Source organism: Mustela putorius, unplaced genomic scaffold (genome assembly GCF_011764305.1).
Source record: "Mustela putorius furo isolate JIRA1106 unplaced genomic scaffold, ASM1176430v1.1 tig00000695_pilon_pilon_pilon, whole genome shotgun sequence".
NCBI lineage: Eukaryota > Metazoa > Chordata > Mammalia > Carnivora > Mustelidae > Mustela > Mustela putorius.
The window spans coordinates 4,674,834-4,700,759 of NW_025421447.1; positions in this window are offsets into that span (position 1 = coordinate 4,674,834).

Consider the following 25,926-nt stretch of genomic DNA (forward strand, 5'->3'; position numbering starts at 1 on the left):
TGTTGATGTGTTTCTTTGATTTTGTTATTAGTTGGTTTATATAGTTGGCTGCTCCCACGTTGGGGGCATAGCTATTTAAAATTGTTAGATCTTCTTGTTGGACAGACCCTTTGAGTATGATATAGTGTCCTTCCTCATCTCTTATTATAGTCTTTGGCTTAAAATCTAATTGATCTGATATAAGGATTGCCACTCCTGCTTTCTTCTGATGTCCATTAGCATGGTAAATTCTTTTCTGCCCCCTCACTTTAAATCTGGAGGTGTCTTCGGGCTTAAAATGAGTTTCTTGGAGGCAACATATAGATGGGTTTTGTTTTTTTATCCGTTCTGATACCCTGTGTCTTTTGATTGGGGCATTTAGCCCATTAACATTCAGGGTAACTATTGAGAGATATGAATTTAGTGCCATTGTATTGCCTGTAAGGTGACAATTACTGTATATGGTCTCTGTTCCTTTCTGATCTACCACTTGTAGGCTCTCTCTTTGCTTAGAGGACCCCTTTCACTATTTCCTCTAGAGCTGGTTTGGTGTTTGCAAATTCTTTCAGTTTTTGTTTGTCCTGGAAGGTTTTAATCTCTCCTTCTATTTTCAATGATAGCCTAGCTGGATATAGTATTCTTGGCTGCATGTTTTTCTCATTTAGTGCTCTGAAAATATCATGCCAGCTCTTTCTGGCCTGCCAGGTCTCTGTGGATAAGTCAGCTGCCAATCTAATATTTTTACCATTGTATGTTACAGACTTCTTTTCCCGGGCAGCTTTCAGGATTTTCTCTTTGTCACTAAGACTTGTAAATTTTACTATTGGTGACAGGGTTAACCACCAATTTTCTAAATGAGTAGCTGCATCTGTTGAAGTTGAGAGATGACCTAGAAAAGAATTCCTAGTTTCTAGATATGTAATAGACTTCTTATATCAGTTCTGATTGTGTAAGTATAGAAGACACACAGAAAGACATATGAAGAATTGCTTTTTCACTTTTTGAACATTTTTCAAGTCTGATGATCGACCGGTCAGTTCCGAGAATGAATTAAGATTTATTTTTCATGATAAGTTAATTAATTCATTGGTCCAGACTGTATTTGAACCAAATGCCATATTTAACTAAAATAAAAACCATTGTGGTAGCTCTATTCCACAAATTTTAAAACTATTCATTATTATACAGATGAAAATAAACCTGCAAACAGCCTCGTTTATGTTTAGTTCTTTATAATCACCAAAAAGTCCATTTAAATATTGAATATAAAAGGCAATTATCATACAGATGAAGTTGAATGTAATGCTTAAGAATGCAACATATTCAATTGCATCCTAAAAATGACAAATCAAGTAGTCTCAGTAACATAACACCTGGTCCTCAAAGAAATCTTTTTCAGAATATTTAGGCTGAATTAACTTTCACTTTGAGTTTGTCTTAAACTCAGGGAGTATCTGCTTTTCTTTTTAAGGTGTGTAAGTGAATTTCAGTCTGCTGTCAACAAATCAACAACAGAGCTGGCTACCACTAGCTTGAGCAGTGACCTGTGAAGCAAATGTAAGTGTAGACTATTCCCAGTTACAACATCCATTTATGATCTCAGTTTATTGACACCATTGTGGGAATTTGTTTCACTATTTTATCATTCCTGAAATATCTAAAAGAGCATATTCATCCCATAAGAAGGCCTTGAGCAGAATTTTATACACATGAAGGTAGAAATCATAAACATAAGATTTACTCAGCCATAAAAAGTATACCTATGTACAAACTTTGCTCAAACTATTAATTACTTGAAATGAGGCTTAAGAAACCCGGTTTGGGGTCATTTTTCAATAGGAAACATCTTCTGGCCTATGATTGTGTCAGAAAAAAATCGTACTACATAGAGTTAAACCAGCAACAAGACTATATTCAAGACTACTGCAACAGAGGTCAAGACTATTATTATTATTATTATTATTATTATTATTATTAGAATAGAGAGATTAAATTCAACTCTGCTAAAACAAAATGCAGTCAAGTTTTTAAGCACTTGGGGAACTACCAGAAAAGTACTGGGGCACATTAGTGGGAAGATTATTCAATGTGATAACATAATCCATAGCCTTTTTATAGAATTTAGTCTCCTTACTGTCCTTTGGAGACTGGGAGAATAGAGGCAAAATTATTACATTTTAAAGGGATGGTTCCCACATTCTTGAGAAAGCCATTTATGGATTATACAATTGGAGAGACCCTTTTGAAAAGATGTACAATTCAAAGGTGCAGTGAAAGAATTCACGGTTTTAAGTTTTCTGAATTTGTAAGAAAAGGGAAGTCAGGGGTCCATAATTAGAAACAAACCTGCCTCAAGTTCAGTCAAGCTAAGGGAACCAGTAAGATCATCTTGGTCTATGGATGATTATCACACACAAGGTACCAAAAAATGATAGCACTTGACAATGATTTATTTTATGTCCTATCAGTCCATATTCAAATGAAAAAAAAACTGTTAAGCTGGTTTTTTGCTTGTTTATTTGTTTGTTTTCTCTCTTTTTCTCCAGGGCAGAATAAATAGTTTCTATTTCAAGTAGCATAATTTTACCAAGCAAACAAACAAAAAACAGTTGTCAATGCACAAAACTTTACCTCTGAAAGCTTATTTTCTTTGCTCAATTTATATTTTTTCAAATCCATCTCAGGAAATATAACAACAGTTTTAAATATTATATAGTTGATCTTGAAAATATAATAAATACAATGGAGATTGTAGAGGGAATGTCAAAACAGCCTCTGAAATAAAAACTATCAAATCATAGATCAGGTCTGTGTCTTTTCATTATATTAACCATGGCAGTCCATTGCATTATTTTCAGGAAAGTATTTTGCTACATTTGAAATTCAGGTGCTCATCAATATAGTAGGTTAGGTTTTTTGATTCTGAAGTACTTTTCAGGAAAAAAATCAAGATGAACCTTGATTTCCTAAGCATTTTACTACTGCAGTACTCAATCAGATGTGCTTTCTCCAATGAAGCATATTTTAGCAAAAAGTGATTTCATCAGTCTTTTTTTTTTTAATTACATCAATGAGAATGGCTAGTTAAAGAGACTTACAGATAAAGACTTTTTTCCAAGATAACTTTCCATATTTGTTTCAAATTTAAACTCTTTAATATATTCATTAAAATATATTGTGTTCCTATTCTGTGCAAAAATATTGGCCATGAAAATCCTGTGAAGTTAGATATTTTCATGATGTTTATTTTTTAAGTAAAACATAAGTTTACATAAGTTAAGTAACTCACTCATGCTCACTTATCTGTGAAATGACAGAACCATACTCACTCTTTATTTATTTATTTATTTGTTTGTTTATTTATTAAAAGATTTTATTTATACACTTGACAGAAAGAGAGAGAGAGCACAAGCAGGAGATGCTCCACACAGAGGGAGAGAGAGAAGCAGACTTCCTGCCCAGAGCTGGGAGCCCCAACATGGGGCAGGGCTTGATCCCAGGACTCCAGACCATGAGTGTAAGGCAGGTACTTAACTGACTGAGCCACTCAGGCACCCTGAACCATAGCACTCTCATGAAGAGGTATGATTCCAGAATCTAAGTGCTTCACCCCCAGTCCATGTTGTCCCTCCAATTAATGCTGGTGGGATTTGGGCATTTGATATTATAATGGAAAGTGAAGAAAAAGTCAGGGAAGCATTATTAATTAGAACTGTTTGATAATACACTTGAGATCAATGGAAAATTCAATAAAGTAAAAATATATTTTCTCTAAAGATAATCAAATTAATCTTTTAAAATGAAATCCTATTTCATTCTTATTATCAACCTAAAAATCAAAATAGCCAGTTGTTTGTTTGTTGCAAAACAAGTTTATTCAGAAATAACAAAGAAAGTCCAATTTAGGACAAGGAAACTACCGGAAAAAATGTATGCAAGTCCAAAGAAACAAAGGGAAAAAGTCATATTTTATCAGGTTTGAAGAAACTATGAAGAGTTGTCTTGGACCAAAGCAGACAAGAACAAGAGTTCAAGGCTGTCACGGTTGGTGCAAGCGGCAGTTGATGCTCTGGTGTTGTACAGGGAGTGGCATTTTGTCTTCCTTCGGGTTCTGTGAGCTCTGATGAGTGGTAACATGAATGAAGCTTCCCCTTCAGGGCTTCCCAACTTGATTTTAAATGAAATTTTCTCCACTTATTTTCATAATATGATGACCGAGACTAAATAATGGTTTTGTAGCTTTTTTTTTTTCTCTTTGTTAATAAGATATAAAATAAAGTAAGGTATTTGGTTAAGCCAGGCAGGGAATCTTTGATCATTAACTGAATCAAACGAAGAATAAAACTTGAAACTGGATAAATCTGAAAATCATCAAAATATACATATATACATTATTATGTTATACCATACTCTGATATCCATTTGTTAGCAAGACTGATGGCTATCACTTCTTTAACTCTCTGAAATAACTTGAATATTTTAGTGAAACAATGAAAGGATCAAATTGAAATAAAAATATGCTGCAGGATTACTTCAGTTCATATAATAAATGTTTTAATGAAAATAGAAATTAATTCTGAAAACGAAATCCTGTTTTATATGCATGGGAGAAAAGTGCAATTCAAATCAAACCTCTCAAGAATATGTTTTTAATAAAAAAAAGTCTCTAATAGTTCCATTTTGTTTGTGAATCTGAACTTCTGAATATCAAGTTTTCTCCCAAAGATCTAGTTATATTTAAGAAAAAAAGAGAAGTGTAGAACCAATTTTTAAATGACCTTGAAACACTATAGTTGGCAAAATCCCCACCCAAGTGTAAAATAAGCTTAGCTTCTATTAAAATGTTGCAACTTGGTACTAAATCTAACCAACAATTTGAAACCTTCAGTAACACAAAAGTTATCACTGTTTTTTAAAAAGGTGGTAGACAATACCTCACTAAAAAGGAAATTTTAAAAAGTAACTACCCTAAGAGCAAAAGAATTCAAAGATAGAAACAATGAAGAAATAAAGTATACAGAACTAAAATGTGTTGTTAGCATGTTTCATTATTTAATGATACATTAAAGAGTAGTGGGAGAAAGACTTTAGTTGTATTGAAATTTTTGATTCCCTTAAGTGTATGACAATTATCCCTTAATTATGATGACATACTTTAAGGTAAAATAGTGTTAGTTTAGAAAATTTCTTCTTTTTGTGAGAAATATTACATTATATTATTCAACTTGAAATTCTTCACAAGCTTCTGACATTTATTGAATTTCAGAAAGTTTTTTTGGTAACATTTCTTTTCTTTTTAAATCTTAATTTAATTTATTTTTTCATGTTCCATGTTCATAGTTTATGCACCACACCCAGTGCTCCATGCAATATGTGCCCTCAATACCCACCACCAGGCATTTCTTTTAAAAAAATCTGAAGTTTTTCTACATATTCAGATGATATTATCTAAGACACAAGAACATTCACATCAATAGATTTAGTTAAATATCACTTCCCCACTTCCTAACAATGGCAATGTCCCTCCTGGGAGTTAAGGTTCTCCCATAGCCTAATAGTTTCAGTCTCAAGTGTGGAGAGTTTTATCATCCAAGAAATGTTTTAGATTTACTACAAGTTCTTAATGTAATAGATTTATCAGTACTTTGGCAAAATTTCAGTTTAAAAACATACATTAAGAGTCAGTGGTCTTCAGACTCCTTCTTTTTCATGAGATAACCAGAATAATGGTCAAGATCAACCAAAAAACCCAATAGTTATAATGAAGATGATTTCATAATGAGGGTTTGGTATGAATAACCTCATGTTTAATCAGTGTGGGAAGGGAAGGTTATACTTTTGTTATAATATGAATAGATATATTTCCTTCTCAATTCTCATATTTTAAAGAGCACATCTACTTCTAAATGTGAAAAAGAAAACAAACAAACAAACAAAAGAACTTTGCTGGTATATTTCTTCTGAGCTTCTTCTATCTGTCAAAGAAAGAGTTATCACACTGAGAGCAGTACCTTCTGCTAAGATGTGTGTCAATCAGTATTTTAAGGATGGTGAAGAGAGACCACTGACAGTACCTATTTTAAATAAAGCATTTTTCTTTAAGTAAAAATCATTGTTTATTCCAGCTTTATTAAAAAACAGTCTCATTTTTTCTATCACTCATAATAAAAGAGATGTAAGCATTTTAAGAATCTGAATTAGTATGATTTTTTTATAATTCATAATCAATATAGTTGGAGTGAGATGAAAAAGAGGAAATCATGAAATGAGGCAGAGAATGACCATACTAGAATTTACAGATCATGGCAAAGTGTCCTGAGTTTATTTTACGTAATGAGGTCTTTTGATTATTTTAAAGCTTGGAATTCTATTATCTGATTTAAATCTGGAAGAGTTTGATCTGTTTACTATGTAGTGAAAGGCTCAAGTGAAGACAGCAGGAGAGATGAGTTAGAAGTCCATTTGACTAAGCTATGCAGGAAATGATGGTGTATTTAACTATGGAGATGTCGGTGAAAGTAGGAAGAATTTTACATAGCATGAACATGATTTGTAGTCAGGTTAAGAGAAGACAGAAACAAGACAAAGAGAGAAATGAGATACAACTCATAGGTTATTGATGAGAACAATTGGTGCATAGAAGTTTCATATACCAAAATAGGGGAAGTGCAAAGTCAAAGACTGGAAGAAATGGGCTAAGAATCAAAATGTTATTTTGATATATTGGATTTGACATGCTATTAGAGATTCTCGAGAAGTTATGTAGCAAGCAGTAGAATTCAGAGGGTAGATCTGAATGGGAGATAACAATATCAATTTCCATATCTTTGATTAACAGTAAAGCTTACACTGTAGAGTACCTTATAAGTCTGTGTTAAGAACTGTGCCTTTTACCCTGGATTATAAGATGTCATTATCAAGTTTCAAGAATGAATGTAATATCATTGGAATTGTCTCCTGACTCCCATGTTGGACATAGGACAACAAGTATGGAAGCTGGGGTATCAGAAGAAAAAGATGTCAGTGTTGGTGGCTGACAGATCTAATGTGGGTTGTGAGAGACAGAGAGCTGAAAAAGAAGACTCCAGTTGTGAGTCTGAGTCACCCACACTCACAGAATTTTTTCATTTTCTGAGAGGAAGAATATTGTAAGGAGAGTTTAATTTTGGATATGGTAAGTTTAAGAAGCCTAGTGGATATCCAGATGAAATGTTAAAGAGATAAACAGTATATAAATCTGAGATGCAGAAATGAAGGGCAGCCTACAGATGTTTTTTATTTTTTTATTTTTTATTATTTTTTAAAGATTTTATTTATTTATCGGTGGGGGGGGGAGAGCGAGCACAGGCAGACAGGATGGCAGACAGAGGCAGAGGGAGAAGCAGGCTCCCTGCCAAGCAAGGAGCCCGATGTGGGACTCGATCCCAGGACGCTGGGACCATGACCTGAGCCGAAGGCAGCTGCTCAACCAACTAAGCCACCCAGGCGTCCCCAGATGTTTTTTTTAAAAGCATGGGACAGGAGGAAATTTTCAAGGGAGTGATCACAGACTGAGAAGAGGAAATAACCAAGAACTGAGCCTATCAACAATACAATGTTTGCAGAGTGGAGTAATAATAAAAGCCAGGGAAGGAACTAAGACAAAGTAACCAAATTTCTGTGAGAAACAAGAAGTATTGATTAGTTTAAACAGAACAGACATCTGCCAGAGTGAGAACCTAACCTAATAACAAACAGAGTGATCTTTCAGAAAGTTGCTCAGGTATCTCAAATGTTTAAAACTATTTTTCATTATTGTGTACTGCAAAGTTGTGTGTCTTCTATTTTGGTGAGCACTATCATGTCTCCCATCTAAGAAATTTTAGAATCAGGGTGCTGGGTGGCTCCGTAGGTTAAGACGTCAGCCTTCAGCTGAGGTCATGATCCTGGGGCTCTGGGATAGAGACCGACATCGGGTTCCAAGCTCAGTGGAGTGCTTGTTTCTCCCTCTCTCTTTGCCTGCTGCTCTGCCTACTTGTGTGCTCTCTCTCTCTCTCTCCCAAATAAATAAATAAAGTCTTAAAAAAAAAAGAAATCTTAGAACCATCCTCTTCCTTATCTTCTGAACTTCCCAGGTGCAGTTAGTCAGATCCATTTTTCATCAGGGTGAACAATCTCTCCCATTACAGAATGGATCACATTATCACTTCTCACCTGTACTGCATTAATCTTAAAATGATTGTTCTTTTTCTCTACATTTTCTGTACATAGCTTGTCATAGCTAAATCTACTCCAATGTTTGTTTGTATCTAACTTTTGAAAGTGGGATTGCAGGATATTATGGCATAGGCTTCACAACTGTGTTCTCTTCCTTGGTCTTTGCTCAATACATCCTCTCTTTTGTCTATGTAAATTTGATCATGGTTCTCCCTTTCAATGGGCCCTCATCATTTTCATCATAAATCTTAACTTTAATTGGGCTTTCAGTGTCTTCTGCCATCTGCCCCTGGCTTACCTTTCTGATCTCTTGACATTTTCTTACATTATACAATCAACATTGTTAACTATTTTGTGGTTTCCTAAATGCATGATACTCTTTCCAATCTATATTCTTTTGAATGCACAACCCCTGCTATATAGACTGACCTTCATGTGGGCTCATTTTCCAAGATTACTTCAAATGTCAACGAGTTTATGATGAATATCTTGAAATTCACAGACAAAATTAGGTTCTCCCCTCATCCCTAAATTGTTAATGATACATTTTGGATGGTTAAAAAACACTTTGTCAACTTCCTCAATTTGCATTATTTGAGAAAAAAAGATAATGCTATTTTTTACTTTCAGATCCCTAAAATATGGTCAGGAACATAGTAAGCACAAGTACATCTTGAGAAAGAAGGAAATTGGAGAAGAAGGAGTTATCCAGGAAAGGAAAGGAGGAAATTCTCTATGAGTACTTCAAATTCATTTAAATTAAATTGGATGTGCAAGTGAAATTTATGATTTTGTGTTTACCAGACCTCCATCTGTAATGTGGATTTTCATATTCTCTGCTTCTTTTATGACTTTTTATTGACTAACTGGATACTACATTGTCTGAGATTTATTTAAAACTATGCCAGCAGTATATTATGGAAGAGGAAAAATATTTTCTCTACCTTATTATGTTCTTTTACTTATTCTATTAGTTAAATTGACATTAAGAAGATTAATAGGGGGAAATCATTTATTTATTTATTTGTTTGTTTGTTTGTTTATTTATTTACTGGAGGGAACAAACTGAATTTTGTATGTGCATTGTCCCACAAAGTGTTGAGAGTTTCAAAGACAATTATGCAATTGAGGCATATGTGCTATCCTGAGCTAAGGGGTAGAGTGTAAGGGTCTGGAGCTTTTAAAAAAGAAAGAAAAAAAGAAAGAAAGAAAGAAAGAAAATTACAGGGGATGAAAAGACCAAACAGTTCCTGTGAGTTCCAGCAGCTTACCAAACCTAGCCTCGTCTTTGTGGTTATCTCTAGTGGATAGCTCTATTCCTAGAGTAGGCCCTCTATCTAAATTCTTTGAGGCATTTAAAGTAAGGTGGGCTACAGCTCTTACTTTGTCTTTTCAGTCTTGGTTGTCTTCAGCTCAAAATTATCCACATGCCAAAGTAGCACATTTTGGGGAGGTTTGTTGTGAACCCCATATATATTTGTATTTGTATGTATTTATGTGTGTATCAGTCCGAACTGCAATACCTGCTATTTGTTCTAATCAGGGAATTAGTCTCAGGGGAGTCATCTACAATTCAATCAGAAAGTTCATACTCTGAAGGGATAGTGACATAAATATTTCAGTTATCTTTACCACCAAAGCTTTGCTAATTCTATAGCAAATATTAGAAATCAGTTTTGATTTATTATATCAGAAGCTTATTAATTATCAGAACAAATTTTAGAAATAGACTATCATAGGTAAAAATTATTGGTGCTCAGGGCATGTAGATTAGCCACATTTTTTTAGAGACAGTTTTCACTATTGCCTATAGGGAAACTAAGGGTCTGGACACTTAGGGATGGTGCATAGGAGTTACTTCAAAATGTTTTCTGTGTCTAGATCTTGATTTATTGGATTCTGGTTGCCTCATTCTGTTAGCTAAATCCTGCATCCAAAATATTATTGTATCTGACATAAATAACCTTTTCATGAAAAGTATGTTAGGAGAAGCTGAAACAATGGATAGATGGAATTTCATCATTTTATTGGACAAGTGAGAGCATCCTTCTTCCTAGTAAATATTTATTTAATAAATCTTCTTATATGCAGCAGAATTTAGTTGGTGATGAGATTTTGGGAAAGTGACTAACTCTCATCCAATGTTCACTTTGGCAGCTGCCATTATTAAGAGTTGTCAAGACCAAATTGGCTTGAGTCAGCCTGAAACACTGAGCTCGTGTGAAAGTTCCTGAGCAAAAGCTCTGTGTAAGGGCCGGATGAGCAGAAAGAGAGATGACAGAACTTGGAAACAAAGTGTTTGACAGACGCTGACTCTGTTGATGAAGACAAGTGTGCTTGCCAAGGAGTTCTTTTACAAATGTGCTGAGGTGTTCCGTAGCAGACAAACAAAACTTTCAAAGCTTAGGCAAGATAGAAAACCCTTCAATATAATGAGAATGAATCCCTTCTATGTGATTTAGCTCCATATCCTCTCCTCTATCTCAACAGACCATAGAGAAAAATTGTTCAAAGAAACAGAGATTTGAACATCCAAAGATTAATTATTCCTGGTCTAGATCTTTTCCATCACTTAACTTCTCTCAAACGTAGGCATTATAGCCTGTAATTTAAAAAAATGTATATATTCCAGTTGCTTATTTGATATAACCTGTCTCAAGAGAGATTGCAAACTCTCTCTCAAGTTTGCTGGGATATATGAAGGACTCTTGACAAGGTATTGGAATTAGAGGATATGATAATAAACTGACCTTTTTCTCTTAGCCCCTATGAAGAGGTGTCTTTGCAGAATAAAATGCAATGATATCCTGAGAAAGCAGGATCTGTCCTAGGAATTCCACATTTGTGTGAGCCAGGTGCCTTGATGAAACTTAGCTTGTTTCCTGATGTACTGTGAATCTTCCCTTTCACCAATCTTCAGTCACAGCTCCCTCAGCATTACGCTCTGTGTAACTGGTGTTGTTTTAGACTGTCCTGAGAATTATTCACTTCTCCCCACTTAGGGACTTCCAGTTATCTCCCCAAAACAAAACACATAAACAAACAAACAAAAAGCCAGCAAAACCTTCATTAATTATGACAGAAGAAATGAAGGGTAAAATTTAACATTATGACTCTGTCACCTTACACAGTTGTTGGTGTTCTGGTGTTCCACAGTGTTCTCTAAACATGTATTGATGAGTTATTACATCTAATCATTAACATATCACCACAGTTGGTTTTTGTCACAGTTTTGAATTCTAACACAGTATGATTAACATACAAATGCTACAGAGCATGACTAGACCATGCATAAATTAATGGTAATACACCATGTGGAAAAATTCTTGTCCACTCCAATGTAACCTCCATTGAGGCAGAACAATGTATCCATTGCTACAGCAGTCAGAAAAATGCTTGTCCCCAGATGTTCACATTCTAACCACAGAAATGAGGAACTTTGCTGATGTGAATGGCATTGAGATGGGAGATTACCCAGGTTTGCCCCTTCTAATCACATGTGTCCTGAAAAGTAGAAAACCATTTCAGGCTGTGGTCAGTGAGAGAGAGAGATGTGACTCCTGAAAAAGGGCCAGAAATATATGATATCGCTGGCTTTAGAGATGTAGTAAAGAGGCCACGATATGAAGGTGGCTTTTAGAAGCTGAAAAAGACAAGAAAACATATTCTTTCCTGAAGTTTCTATGGGATAAATAAATAAATAAATAAAAATCAGGCCTACTGACACCTTGGTAGTTGATGAGACTATTTTGGGCTTCTGACAATCAGGACTGTAAGATAATAAACTTCTTTTGTTTTAAATGACTAAGTTTGTGGTAGTTTATTTGTTGGACAAGTAACAGAAAAGACCAACGGCTTACAAAAAATAGAAAATCAGTAACTGTGGAATGAATGAGTGAATGAAGCCATCATGGAGCTACATAGAATTCCTCAGTATTATAAAGCACAATCTAATGTCTAGAGTACTAGAATGTTTTCATTGCAGGTCTCTATCGGACTGTATGAAATTGTGTTTAACTCATTTGTTGTAGCTATCTAACATTTTAATTATGATTTTATTTAATTAAATTTTCTCTTATATTCTTGACTAAAAAATCTGTTATTTTTTGGTTTACTGAATGGATGAATAAGTGTTATTTGCATATTAATTATGCTCATCACAATTTCAGGAATTCCTATAGAGCTGAATACTCCTATACTAATATCTTGTAATTTATAAATATACATATATAATGTATATGTACTAGAAATTAGAAATTAGTTTTCTAAGCACTGAACAAGTTTTGCCTGAATATTTGACATTTGTATATTCTTAGGTCTCCACTAGGACACAGTACTGGATACACCAAAGGGAATCACTAAATGCTTATTGAAAAATTGATTAAAATTATATTTAAGTTCCATAGTCATGCACTTCAATTTCTCCTTTGTATGTAAAATCAACCCTGGGCCTCTCTCAAATTTTCCTATATTCATATGGCCAAACTCCAACTCTGTTTAAATCGAACTCTGTACCTAAACTTCCTCCCACAACCATTCTCACTGTGTATTCATGTTTATTTATCTCAAACAGGCTGTTAATATTGCTTGGTAAGCATATCCTGGGCTGTAGTGCATTAATTCCTCCAAAATCTTAAGCCATTTCTCTCCTCTCCCCAACTATTCAACACCTCATTCTTTTTCTCTACTTTCACCTGGTGACTGTATTTCCTAGTTTATCACATGTGACTCATAGGCTCAGTGTCATCATCGGTCTGTATTTCCTAGTTTAATGAAGAAATTAAAATAACTGGAAAAGAACATCCACCCAATTACACTTGTGCCCATATCCCTACAAAACCAATCTGTTCCTATGAATGAAAATCAGCCAAGGCTAAACCTTCATTTTAAACTTAAAAAAAATATATATATATATTTACTTTAGAGAGAGAGGGAGTGTACAAGGAGGGTCAGTGGTAGAGGGAGAAAGAGAATCCCAAGCAGACTCTATGCCAAGCATGGAGCTCAATGCCAGGTTCAATGTTTTGACCCCTAAAACGTGACCTCAGCTGCTACCAAGAGTTGGAGATTTAACCTACTGAGCTATCCAGGCACCCTTCACTACTTAACTTTCTATACATTTTATTTGAGTTGTCTGTCATCTATACTCTCTATCCCCAATTATGATGAAATTAACTGGGGTGCAGGGATTTTTTTTTCTTTTACTCTCTTCTGTTGACACAATTCGAGAGCTTGGATTCTCAGTAAAACTTGGATGAGGGGCACCTGGGTGACTCCATCAGTTAAACGTCTGACTCTTGATTTCGGCTCAGATCATGATCTGGGAAGTGAGATTGAGCCTCATGTTGGGCTCTGAGCTCAGTGGGGAGTCTGCTTAAGATTCTCTCTCTTCCTCTTTCCCTCCTCCTGCTCTCCCTGCTTCTCTCCTTGTCTAAAATAAATAAATTAATTTAAAAAATAAATCTTGGATGAAAGGATGAATAAACCACCATAAAGAAAAAGGATATGTAAACTTTATCACTTTCCAACATGTTGCTGACAAAAAGCACCAGAATAAAAAATATGGTTTCAACTCTTTTATGTCAGATATATAAATAGATATAGTACTTCAAAGGAGAAGTTGAACTTCTCTTAGTCTTAATATCTTCATATTTAAAATGGAGAAAACTAACTTTCCAATATTCCCTTTATTTGAATACAATACCAGGGAAAATATGTTATTACCATAGCATACAGAAATTAGTTAATCTTCTTAACAGTCCCATTACTTTGGTAGGTCAGCTATTTTAATTCAAAGCAAAAAAAAAAAAGAAAAAGAATTCAAGACATAGAGAATAATTATTATCATCACCGCCTATGGAGTAGTTATGGGAAAGGCACTGGGAAGGGCTCTTCATACCTAACATAAGATATGTATACATTTCCAGTCCAGATACTTCTCTACTCAGCCTGGCCACACCACTGGCAGAGGAGAGCTCAGAGACAAAGATGAAATACTGATTACCTGTGTAGGGTCTTTCTAGACTCCAGTTTTCCTTGAATAAAATTATCTTCTCTGTCCAGTCGTTGTATTCAGGAATAATCTCACTACCAAACGACTAACATCACGAAGTCACTGTGATTGTAAAATCAGACTTCCATCCTGCTTCCTTAAGCAAAGTTGATAAAGTAAACTCAGAAGAGCCTTTCACATGACATTTGTCCCTTGTTTCTGCTCCCTTCACATATGCTTCTATATCGATTTCCTTCACAAATCTGTAAGGGAGTGCAGTACAGGCACTGTATCTTATTCATTCTTGTTTTTGGTCCAGGAATCCCCTGCTTTTTGGAAGTTCCCATCAGGCCACTTTGCTTTTTACCAAAGACCCAGATGAATAGCTATTTTTCACTAACTGAAGGAAATGCAAAGAGGAATTTCACATTTATATTAAAATGAAAAGGGAAAAGGCAAAAATAACATATAGCGTTTGTTTTGCTGCAATCTGTTTTAGGGGCAGCACACGTCCTGAGAAACTGGAGCTGCCCCACCCAGCTCCTTTCTTGGGAACTACCATCAGTATCTCAGCATCAAGCCCCTGTGTCTGTGTGTCTTGAACTGTGTCTGTGAGCATCTGTGCTTTGTCTTGATGATTATGTACATCCATTAGCAAGATGTGTCCTAAGGTAGTAAGAAAGTGTAAGAGGGTTAGGATTTTTTGTTTTTGTTTTTGTTTTGAGTCTGGGAATGCTCAAAAATGTTTCCATATAAATTGATGATAATTGCTTCTTCACTTTACTCTATTTCTAGTTTACAAAAGATTTCATAAGAATGCTCTACTTTCAGAGAGTGGGGGAAACCTGTATTTGGGAAACAGCCTGGAATATAATTGGCATTGATTCATGTTTGCTGAATGAATAACTGTTTCCTGCATCTGAGTTATGTTCATCACAATTTCAGGAGGCCAAATAGAGCTGAATATATTCTACCCTATACTAATGTCCTATAATTTCATATAGTTTTAAAATTTCACAAGATTTTCAAAGTTCCCATTTCTTTTCTTTCTACACCACTTCCTCAGTTGTCGCAAATGGCAAGATTTCATTTCTTTTGATGGCTGCATAGTATTCCATTGTGTATATATACCACATCTTCTTGATCCATTCATCTGTTGACAGACATCTAGCTTCTTTCCATAGTTTGGCTATTGTGGACACTGCTGCTATAAACATTCGGGTGCACGTGCCCCTTTGGATCACTACGTTTGTATCTTTAGGGTAAATACCCAATAGTGCAATTGCTGGGTCATAGGGCAGTTCTATTTTCAACATTTTGAGGAACCTCTATGCTGTTTTCCAGAGTGGCTGCACCAGCTTGCATTCCCACCACTACAAATTACATTTACTTCTATATTTAATGCAAAAAATCAGCATTTTTTTGTTTTAATAATGTAAACATCATAATGTTCTCTATAAATAAACTATAATTATAATGAGTGGTGTTTAGAAAAGATATGCTGCTTTAACCAGGATATTCATTTTCCCATATAAGATGAATGTGTATTTACATACTTATTTTGAATATGGCTGCAAATTCTACACTTATTTGTATATCCAAATTATAAGTAGTAACATTCAAGATGCAAAATGAACAAACCTCTTTAAAAAATTTTAAAGAGAGAGGAAAAGAGCTTTATTTGATTCCGACAGCTGGCTGAGATACACAGTCTTCACAAAGAGGAGAGTGCTCCAGAGAGGGAACATTTGGTGCATATATGTTTTTTTACATAAAGAATTACAAATCATCATGACAAAAGACATCCTAGAAAGTTACAGAATTTATCTTATGCTTTTAGTATGTATGAGCAAGGCCACTATGACTTTAATCTTATGGAAACCAGGAGGGTTTTTTGTTTATTTGTTTTTCTTAATGTTTGAAATGCTCCTTTTTCGTTGCTTTTTTCCCTTTCTTTTTTGAAATAAACAGACATACAATGTATACTCTGAGTGGAAATAGAGCCCATGCTTTGAGGTTTTGCTGATTCATTTTGACCTTGGTCAATATTAAACTACAACTTTCCTGGGACCCCAGGAACAGGGCTTAAAAACATTAAGTTTTGAAAATTTCCTTTATCAACACAGGGATACAATTATACTTTTGATAGGATAAATGCTTAATTCCTTATGGAAGAAACTATATTTGTGAGAAAGAATAATAATTAAACAAGAACTTAAATGTCCATAAAGCACTTTGAGAGTCTTATTCAGAGATGTCTCCCATTTGCCGAATTATTTTGGTTTGTAACAACTTTTTGATTCCATTTTAAAATGAGAAGTACATTTTTAATCCTTATAAAAACCAAAAGAGATATGTACAATTATCCCTATTATGCCCACAATGAAACAAACTCAATGAATTATGTTTTCTCCTTAGGTTGTATCCCTCTCCAGTGTGATAAAGATGAGATTCAAATTCCCATTTACTAAACCCAAATCAAATTCTAAATCATTATAACAAGCTGTCTGCTTAAAATTTAGTGAGTGCTTATCACTGAGCAATCAATTTCAAGCTCACTCTTTCTTTCCTTCTTTAAGATTTCATTTATTTCTTTGACACAGAGAGAGAGAGAGAGCACAAGCAGGGGAAGTGGCAGGCAAAGGAAGAAGAAGAAGCAGACTCCCCGCAGAGTAGGGGAGCCCGATGTGGGACTCCATCCCAGGAGTCCAGAATCATGACCTGAGCCGAAGGCTCAGACATAACACTAGACATAGAATCTCATCAGGCAGATGATGAGATGAAGGATTAATTAAGCAGGCTAAATAATTGTTTAGTATCATTTTGTTAGTCTTACTTACAAGGTGTTATAATTCAAGTTTGTCTTACTAATAATCCTGTGTATTTAATCACAACATGTTAAAATATCATATGGATCACTTTCATAAAAATTCTCTGAAAAACATGCTTCTTATTACATTTCAAGGCTCTGGGCATTCTGAGATTATTGTTTGCTTTTCAATCTTGTTTTGGTTGGATGTTACATTAAAGTATCTGAATGCTGAATTCTAATTTCTTTTTTCAGGACCAGAAGATAAATTGCTTTTGAAGTAATACAATTCTATCATTGCAAATTGTCGGGATAAAATATAGTTATATACATTTACCATATTTAGTAATATATTTAGTATGTGTAGAAACCTTAGATCCCATGAAAATGTAAGCTGTCATATTATCAGCTTGGTCCTCCAAGTGGATTAAAGGCAGTTTATAATGTTGGGATGTATGTTGTAAGGGTCTTCATCAATTACATTTCAGGATAGGTGTTAGCAATGAATTAGTAAAGAGAATTCTAAACTTGGGAGTTATATTCTCAGATTTATGTTTCAGCTCTGTCATTTACTAGGTCTAAATTTTCAGAAGATCGTTTTCTTTTTCTGGGCCTAGATAATCTGTTTTCTTGCTTGCTTGTTTTTATTTATCTGTTTGTTTTTCATCTGTCAAAGGGGCTGTCTTGAGCTGGTGATCTAGAGGTTCCTTTTTACCGATAGTCCCTGACATCACAATGTTGTACGGAAAACATTCTGCTAGGTCAATATTAGTAAAGCCGAATGAATATAAATGTTCTGTTCATTCTCCATGCACACTCTGGAAATCATGAGTAATAAATACTAAACTCACATTTCTTATTTATGTATTTCTTGATCTCATTTTGTGGATATTCCCTTTGCAATAGCCTCTGGGCACATTTACAGGATTTAATAAGAAGAGAGATGATATCTGCAATCTTAATTGTATAGCAGAATGATAAACTCACAGACGGAAAGCTTGTCTTGTAAATTTAATTTCCTCTAAGCTTATTAGGAAGACTATACCAGAGAATATAACAGCTCTCATCTCAAGTCATTGTATTATATGAACTTTTCAATCCCCATGTCAACTAGTATTAATACATTTAAAGGCACATTGCCTGTTTTAGAAGAAGAGATATGATATGCATTTTAGCTTGATTTAAGATACTTCTGTGTGGCTTATATCTGCTATGGACCTATTTGAGCTCTGTGCATTAAATAGATTTTAATAAGTTGAACTTAGATAATGTCTAATTGCCATTAGTATTTGCATTCCTGAGGCCATGACAGATAATTCAATTTTCCATTACTTAAAAGCAATTGCTTTGTCCCATAACTAGGTTTACTGCACGTGGAGAAAAACCTTAAGCATTCTAAGTGCTTCTTAATATCAGTGTAGATAATTATATTTTCATTTTCTTTTAAATGATGCTTGTTCATATTTTTCATGGATTTCCATATTGCAATCATCATTGGGCTGATGTCTGCTTACAATATAATAGTTGATTAACACAAGAAAAAAATAAAACTATTTCTATTAATAATATCAATTTTTTCTATACTTGTAGAAGTCCAGAAAAGGCAAATAAAAGCACTGACGTAAGATAGTCTGTGTAAGGATAGAGTGAAGATAAAAGAAAGAAAATTCAGATGTGATAAACATTATCATGGGAAAAGTAGTAGCCTGTTTTTATAGATAACATTTTCATTTAACTTCCGCCAAAACTCAATGTGATGATAAATTATATACTTTTATGATTAAGAAACTAAAAACTGGCCCAGTTATTAAGCTTCTGCTTATGGCTCAGGTCATGATCCTAGTGTCCTAGGATCAAACCCTGCATTGGGCTCCCCACTCAGTGAGAAGCTTGCTTCTCCCACTCCCTCTGCCTGCTTCTCCCCCTACTTGTGCTCACTCTTTCTCTCTGTCAAATAAATAAATAAATAAAACTGTTAAAAAACCATCAAAAGAAATGAAATCTTGCCATTTGCGACAACATGGATGGAACTAGAGCGTATCATGCTTAGTGAAATAAGTCAAGCAGAGAAAGACAACTATCATATGATCTCCCTGATATGAGGAAGTGGTGATGCAACATGGGGGCTTAAGTAGGTAGAAGAAGAATCAATGAAACAAGATGGGATTGGGAGGGAGACAAACCATAAGTGACTCTTAATCTCACAAAACAAACTGAGGGTTGCTGGGGGGAGGGGGTTTGGGAGAAGGGGGTGGGATTATGGACATTGGGGAGGGTATGTGCTTTGGTGAGTGCTGTGAAGTGTGTAAACCTGGTGATTCACAGACCTGTACCCCTGGGGATAAAAATATATGTTTATAAAAAATAAAAAATTAATGAAAAAAAACTGTTAAAAAAAGTAAAAGAAAAACTAAAATCTGGGAAATTATGTTGTATGAGTTGTATGCTCAATGTCAAAGGTAGTTAGCTGTTGAAAATGCTAACTGATAATCAGTTGTGACACTGGTACTTCCAACATACCACACACATTTTGTTATGTTTCCTGTTGCAATGTGAAGCCCATGTTCTTTCCCACAGAATCTGGGGTCTTTGACTTCTTGACCATTGAATGTGACAGTCTTCCATTTTCTGGTTCCAGATTTCAAGAGAATGACTTGAACTGTCAATCTCATCACTGTCATTTCCTGCTTGTAGAACAGTTGTTCTTGGATATGTGAGCCATTATTTTAAAATTCCAGTTATTCTGCTAGAGAGACCATTTAGAGAATTTCTGAGACCTAAGGAGAAGAAACACCTAAATGATACCAGTTTCACCCAATCTCTACAAAGTAATGTAGAGTAGCCCAGTCTTCAGCTGTGTGTGACACAAGGACTCCATGGATGCCATGTAAACAAAAAAATCATGCAACTGAGCTCTCCCTGAATTTCTAGCTCTCCCAGATCTGAACTGTAATAAAATGGCATTTATACCACTAAGTTTCTGATATTTTGAGAAGCAGGTATTGATAAATAGGACAGACACCAGAGCACATGTTCGTTCCAAGATAAAATTGTGTTACCTGTGGAAGAAAAAAATATGATAATAATTTTTCCAATTAAAAGGAAGTTTGAAAGGAATTATTGCCATTTATAAAATTAGAAAAATATGGTTAGAATGAATATAAATTCTACAAAATTCCAAATTATAAAATTGCAGAGAGATATTTCATCCTAAAAAAAAATTAAGAACTTTAAAAAAAGGTCTTATTAAAAAAATAAATAAATAAATAAAAATTTTAAAAGGTCTTATTAAACATATGGTGAGGCAAACAAAAATAAGAATGCTATATATTATATATATTTTGTGAAGTTATGGAAGTTCAAGCACTAGATAATCAATTTGAAAGCAACATAAAGGGAAACTACCATATTATCCTAAGATATTTTAGCATCGTTCTTAGATGCACATTATTGCCTAAATTTATCTCACAAAATGTAGTATATCGAGTAATCATTAACTATTTATTGAGGAAAGCTTGAAATTAAGACATATAACTGACAAGCCTTGAAGATCAGTTAGCTCATAGACTACCTCCAGGCTCTTACTACTCATATCTAGTATGTACTGCTTCTAAATAAATCTTCCAAAAGGCCAGTTCTGATCATGTCATCATCCTGCTCAAAAACTTCTATGATTCTCCTTTGGCTGTAGGAGAAAAAGAAAATATTTGGTTGCCCATGGATTATTTTATATAACTTTTTCTCCTTTAACTATTCTAGAATAAATTCTTATTTTTCCTTTCTCCTTAAACACACACACACACAAAATACAAAATACACAATACTAGAGAAGAGACATGATATCATAATAATAACTTTCATTAATATCATAAAAAAGGGGAAAGTAATATGAGAAACACCCAGCAGCCTATGATCCTTAAGAATAATTGAATTATGCCAGACAGGTATTGTGATTAACCTACAGGTTAGCAATGGAAGAAATTTCTTCACTAAACCCTGCATCTGCTGAAGGAGAAGAACTAGATTTTCTACTTTTTGGCTATCATGTATAAAACTGCTGTGGCTTTCGTGTGTGTTTTTTTTTTTTCTTTGTTGTTTTGCTTTGTTTTGCTTTTCTTTAAAAAAATTTTTTTTAGTTTGAGAGAGATAGAGAACACAAGTAAGCAGGGTAGGGGCACAGAGAAAGAAAAATAAAAAAACCTTAAGCGGACTCCCTGCTGAGCACAGAGCCCAAAACAGGACTTCATCCTAGGACCTTAAGGTCATGAACTGAGCCAAAATCAAGATTTGGGGGCTTAACCAACTGAGCCACCCAGGCACACCCCAGGTTTTTGTGTGAACATAAAATTTTATGTATCTGTTTTAAATGGCCAAAGTTTTAGTTTAAAGATGCATGGTACTTACATATTTTGTGTGTGTGTATGTATCATACATTGTTGTTTAAAAAAAAAAACCTGCCCATGTATTTTCCAGAATGTCTATCCACTTTAAATTCCACCAGTAATATATTTGTTTTTCCTACCCTAACATTTGATGGTGTCACTATTTTTTTTTAATTTTAGTCATTCTAATAGATGTGTGGTGATACCTCATTATGGTTTTAATTTTCATTTGTGTGTTATCTTCATTGAAGTATTTCTTCATAACTTTTGTTCACTTTCTAATAATACTGTTTTTGGTTTTGTTGTTGTGGGTTTGTTTTTAGTTCTTCAGATATTTTAGATACTTGCCTTTCGTCAGATATGTGGCTTGCAAGTATTTTCTGCAAGTAATTTTTTCAATCCTTTTAACAGAGCCTTTCACAGGGTAAGTCCAATTTACCGGTTTCCTTTTATGTTCTGTGTCTTTAAGTCACTCAAAGAATTCCCTGCCTGGTTCTAGATCCCAAAGATTTTCTCTTGTTTTTTTGTTTGTTTTTTTCTGTTTTGTTTTCTAAATGTCTTATAGTTTTGAAAATCCCATTAAGGTTATGATTCACTTTGACTTAAATTTCATATGATGTATGAAACTTAATTTAAGTGACTCCCTCACCCCCTTCTGTGAATGTCAAATTGCTACAGTACCATTTCTTGAAAAGTATATTGTTCTTCCATTGGGGATGGGTATTGATGTCAAAGTCCCTACTTGGTCTTGACTGATATTGGTTGGGGAAGGAAATTAAGAGGAAAGGAGAGTTTACAGACTGACAAGAATGACAGTCCTAGATCCTTATTTAGTCATCCCTGACACCACCCCAATGGAAAAATTAGGCTGCTTCCTTATGATCCATAAATGTTTTCTATTTGACCTTTGTGATTATGGGTAGAAGTGGAGCCAGATATTTTTCTATGCTACTTGCTTGTACCATACCAGTTGTTTTTATAAAACTTTTCCAACTTGAAAGTTTCTGCCATTTCCTGATCCTTTGGCTAGAGTTCAGGCTGTTGGGATTTTTTTTTTCTTGTTTGAATCCATTAGTGTAGAAAAATATAGAAAAAAATCTAAAAATATATATAACAGTCCTGAAAAACAGACACCAATACTTCAGAAAAAAAAAAAAAACAGGAATTTGCACTATATTAAAATAAAAATAGACTGCATGACACAATATATAAAACCAAAGTCAATAACCATAACATATAAAGATTATCAGTTATGCAGATTATGGACAAAGAAATACTGAAAATATGATACCAAGAGTTCTTATAAAGTATTTGGAAAAAATGGTCAAATAGAATAACATGTTCAAAAAATATGAATAAATATATAGGAACTATAAAATCCAAAAGCTAAATAAACAGATGGAAAGGTTTTCAAGTTCTAAGTATGGTAAAAATAGATTATTCAAATAATCAATCATAAACAAATTTAAAACAGGTACAGCTTCTATTAATTTCCAGGATGGTAAAATCTATTAAAGTAAAATATAAATATAAATATAAATATATATCTCTTCAATCAGCAATATCCCTAATGAATATGGTTCATGACATCAAGTTTTATATTATGAAAAGACAATAAACTCTATATAAATTCTATATTTATAAGTGTAACAGAGAATATATTTGTAACAGGGAATACGGGTACATATGTGATTCATATATAGTTGATTTTCATTATTTATGGATTCATCCACTCACTAAAATTTATTGTAACTCAAAATCAATATTCAGCTTTCACAGTCATTTACGAACATAGGCAAAGCTGTGAAAAATTTGAGTTGCCCGACATACAAGTTCCCTATGGGTGGAAAACAAAGTATTGTTTGGTCACCTTGTTCAGCTCAGATTTCAGGGTTTTTTTCCCCCCATGGCTTAATAAGTACCATATTTTTTGCATTTTATTGTGCTTTTTAAAAAAGACTTATTTATTATTTATTTTGAGAGAGAGAGAGAAACTGCGCACAGGAGTTGGGAGAGGGACAGAGGACAAGCATTTCAAGCAGACTTCTTGCTGAACCCGGAGCCCCTCACATTGCAGGTCTTGATCCTAGTACCCATGAGATTATAACCTGATCAGAAACCAAGAGTCAGATGCTTAACTGACTGAACCCCCCAGGTGCTCCTGTGCTGTTTTTGTTTGTTTGTTTGTTTTATTTTTATTTTCACTGTTTGTTTATTTATTTTTTAAACATTTTTTTAAAGATTTTATTTATTTGTCAGAGACAGAGAGAGTGAGAACACAAGCAGGAGAGCAGCAGGCAGATGCAGAAGGGAAGCAGGCTCCCTGCTGAGCAAGGAACACAATGCAGGACTCTATCCAAGGACTCTGGGATCATGACCTGAGCAGAGCACAGCTGCTTAACTGACTGAGCCACCCAGTCATCCTATGATTTCACTGTTTAAAATGGCATCGAAGTGTAGTATCAAAAGTGTAAGGTTTCCAAAGTGCAAGATGGGTGTGATGTGCCTTACAGAGTGTGTTAGGTAGGGTTTTTTCAGATACAAAGTATGGTGCTTTTAAAAAACAAAACCCATCTATATGTTGCCTCCAAGAAACTCATTTTAAGCCCGAAGACACCTCCAGATTTAAAGTGAGGGGTGGAATAGAATTTACCATGCTAATGGACATCAGAAGAAAGCAGGAGTGGCAATCCTTATATCAGATCAATTAGATTTTAAGCCAAAGACTATAATAAGAGATGAGGAAGGACACTATATCATACTCAAAGGGTCTGTCCAACAAGAAGATCTAACAATTTTAAATATCTATGCCCCCAACGTGGGAGCAGCCAACTATATAAACCAATTAATAACAAAATCAAAGAAACACATCAACAATAATACAATAATAGTAGGGGACTTTAACACTCCCCTCACTGAAATGGACAGATCATCCAAGCAAAAGATCAGCAAGGAAATAAAGGCCTTAAACAGCACACTGGACCAGATGGACATCACAGATATATTCAGAACATTTCACCCCAAAGCAACAGAATACACATTCTTCTCTAGTGCACATGGAACATTCTCCAGAATAGATCATATCCTCGGTCCTAAATCAGGATGCAACCAGTATCAAAATATTGGGATCATTCCCTGCATATTTTCAGACCACAATGCTCTAAAGCTAGAACTCAACCACAAAAGGAAGTTTGGAAAGAATCCAAATACATGGAGACTAAACAGCATCCTTCTAAAGAATGAATGGGTCAACCGGGAAATTAAAGAAGAATTGAAAAAAATCATGGAAACAAATGATAATGAAAATACCATGGTTCAAAATCTGTGGGACACAACAAAGGCAGTCCTGAGAGGAAAATATATAGCGGTACAGGCCTTTCTCGAGAAACAAGAAAGGTCTCAGGTACACAACCTAACCCTACACCTAAAGGAGCTGGAGAAAGAACAAGAAAGAGACCCTAAGCCCAGCAGGAGAAGAGAAATCATAAAGATCAGAGCAGAAATCAATGAAATAGAAATAAAGTATGGTGCTTTTGGTCATTAATTCAATGTTAATGAATTTAACAAAGTATATTAAATAAAATGTCTTCAAACCTACAAAAAACAAGATTATGGGTTGATTGGCTGACAAAAATGTGAACAGAGACTCCTAGGAACCTAATGCTGTATTTCACCTAGGAGCAATGTTCATTATTTACTAACTTAAGTGATATCTCAAGGGTGATAGATAAAGACCAACAGACAAAAACAACACAGAATTGCAAGGGGTAGAAAATGGTAAATATATCAAAATGCTCTTCAAATTAAACATTTTAATGAACATATTTGCCATATAACTGACTATATTGAAAATTGAAATATTGAAATATAAAGAAAATTGCTAGAGATGAAGATATGAATATGTATATGTATGTATATATGGATGTATATATGTATATATACTTATGTTTTTGTTTGGTCTGGGCATATATATTAGATATAACATATTTATATGACTATTATAATATAATTTTATGAATTATATAATAATTTATATACATATTTTTTATAAAAGCCAAGCAAATGCATCCCATGTTAAATTTCTCTGTTAACTAGCTAGATGACCAAGCTCAAACCATTTCATTTCTATCAGGTTCAGTTTCCTCAAATGCATAATTAGGGGATTTATCTAGTTAATATCACTTTTCCATGTCCTTGAAATTATAACAATTGTGTAGAATATCTTCTAAAAGATTATCAGCTAAACCAAAAGGGATTTTAACCATCTTTGCCATAGATTTTCTGCATTAATAAATTTCAGTTCTTACTGACTTTTTTCAAACATTTTAGTTAAAGTGTGTATAAATACTCTTAACTCCTATTTTTGTTTCTCAAAAGAAAAACGGAACTGTTTATTATGCCCATGTATCTCCACAGGAAAAAGTAAATTCTGGTATGTATTTAAAATCTAAATGGCAAAAGAATGTACACATACATAGGAAAACAAACAAACAAACAAAATTTGATACCCGCAGTAGAACAATTCCCTAGCTATTTACTAAGTTACTGTTCCTTTTTCTGAAGCAGAT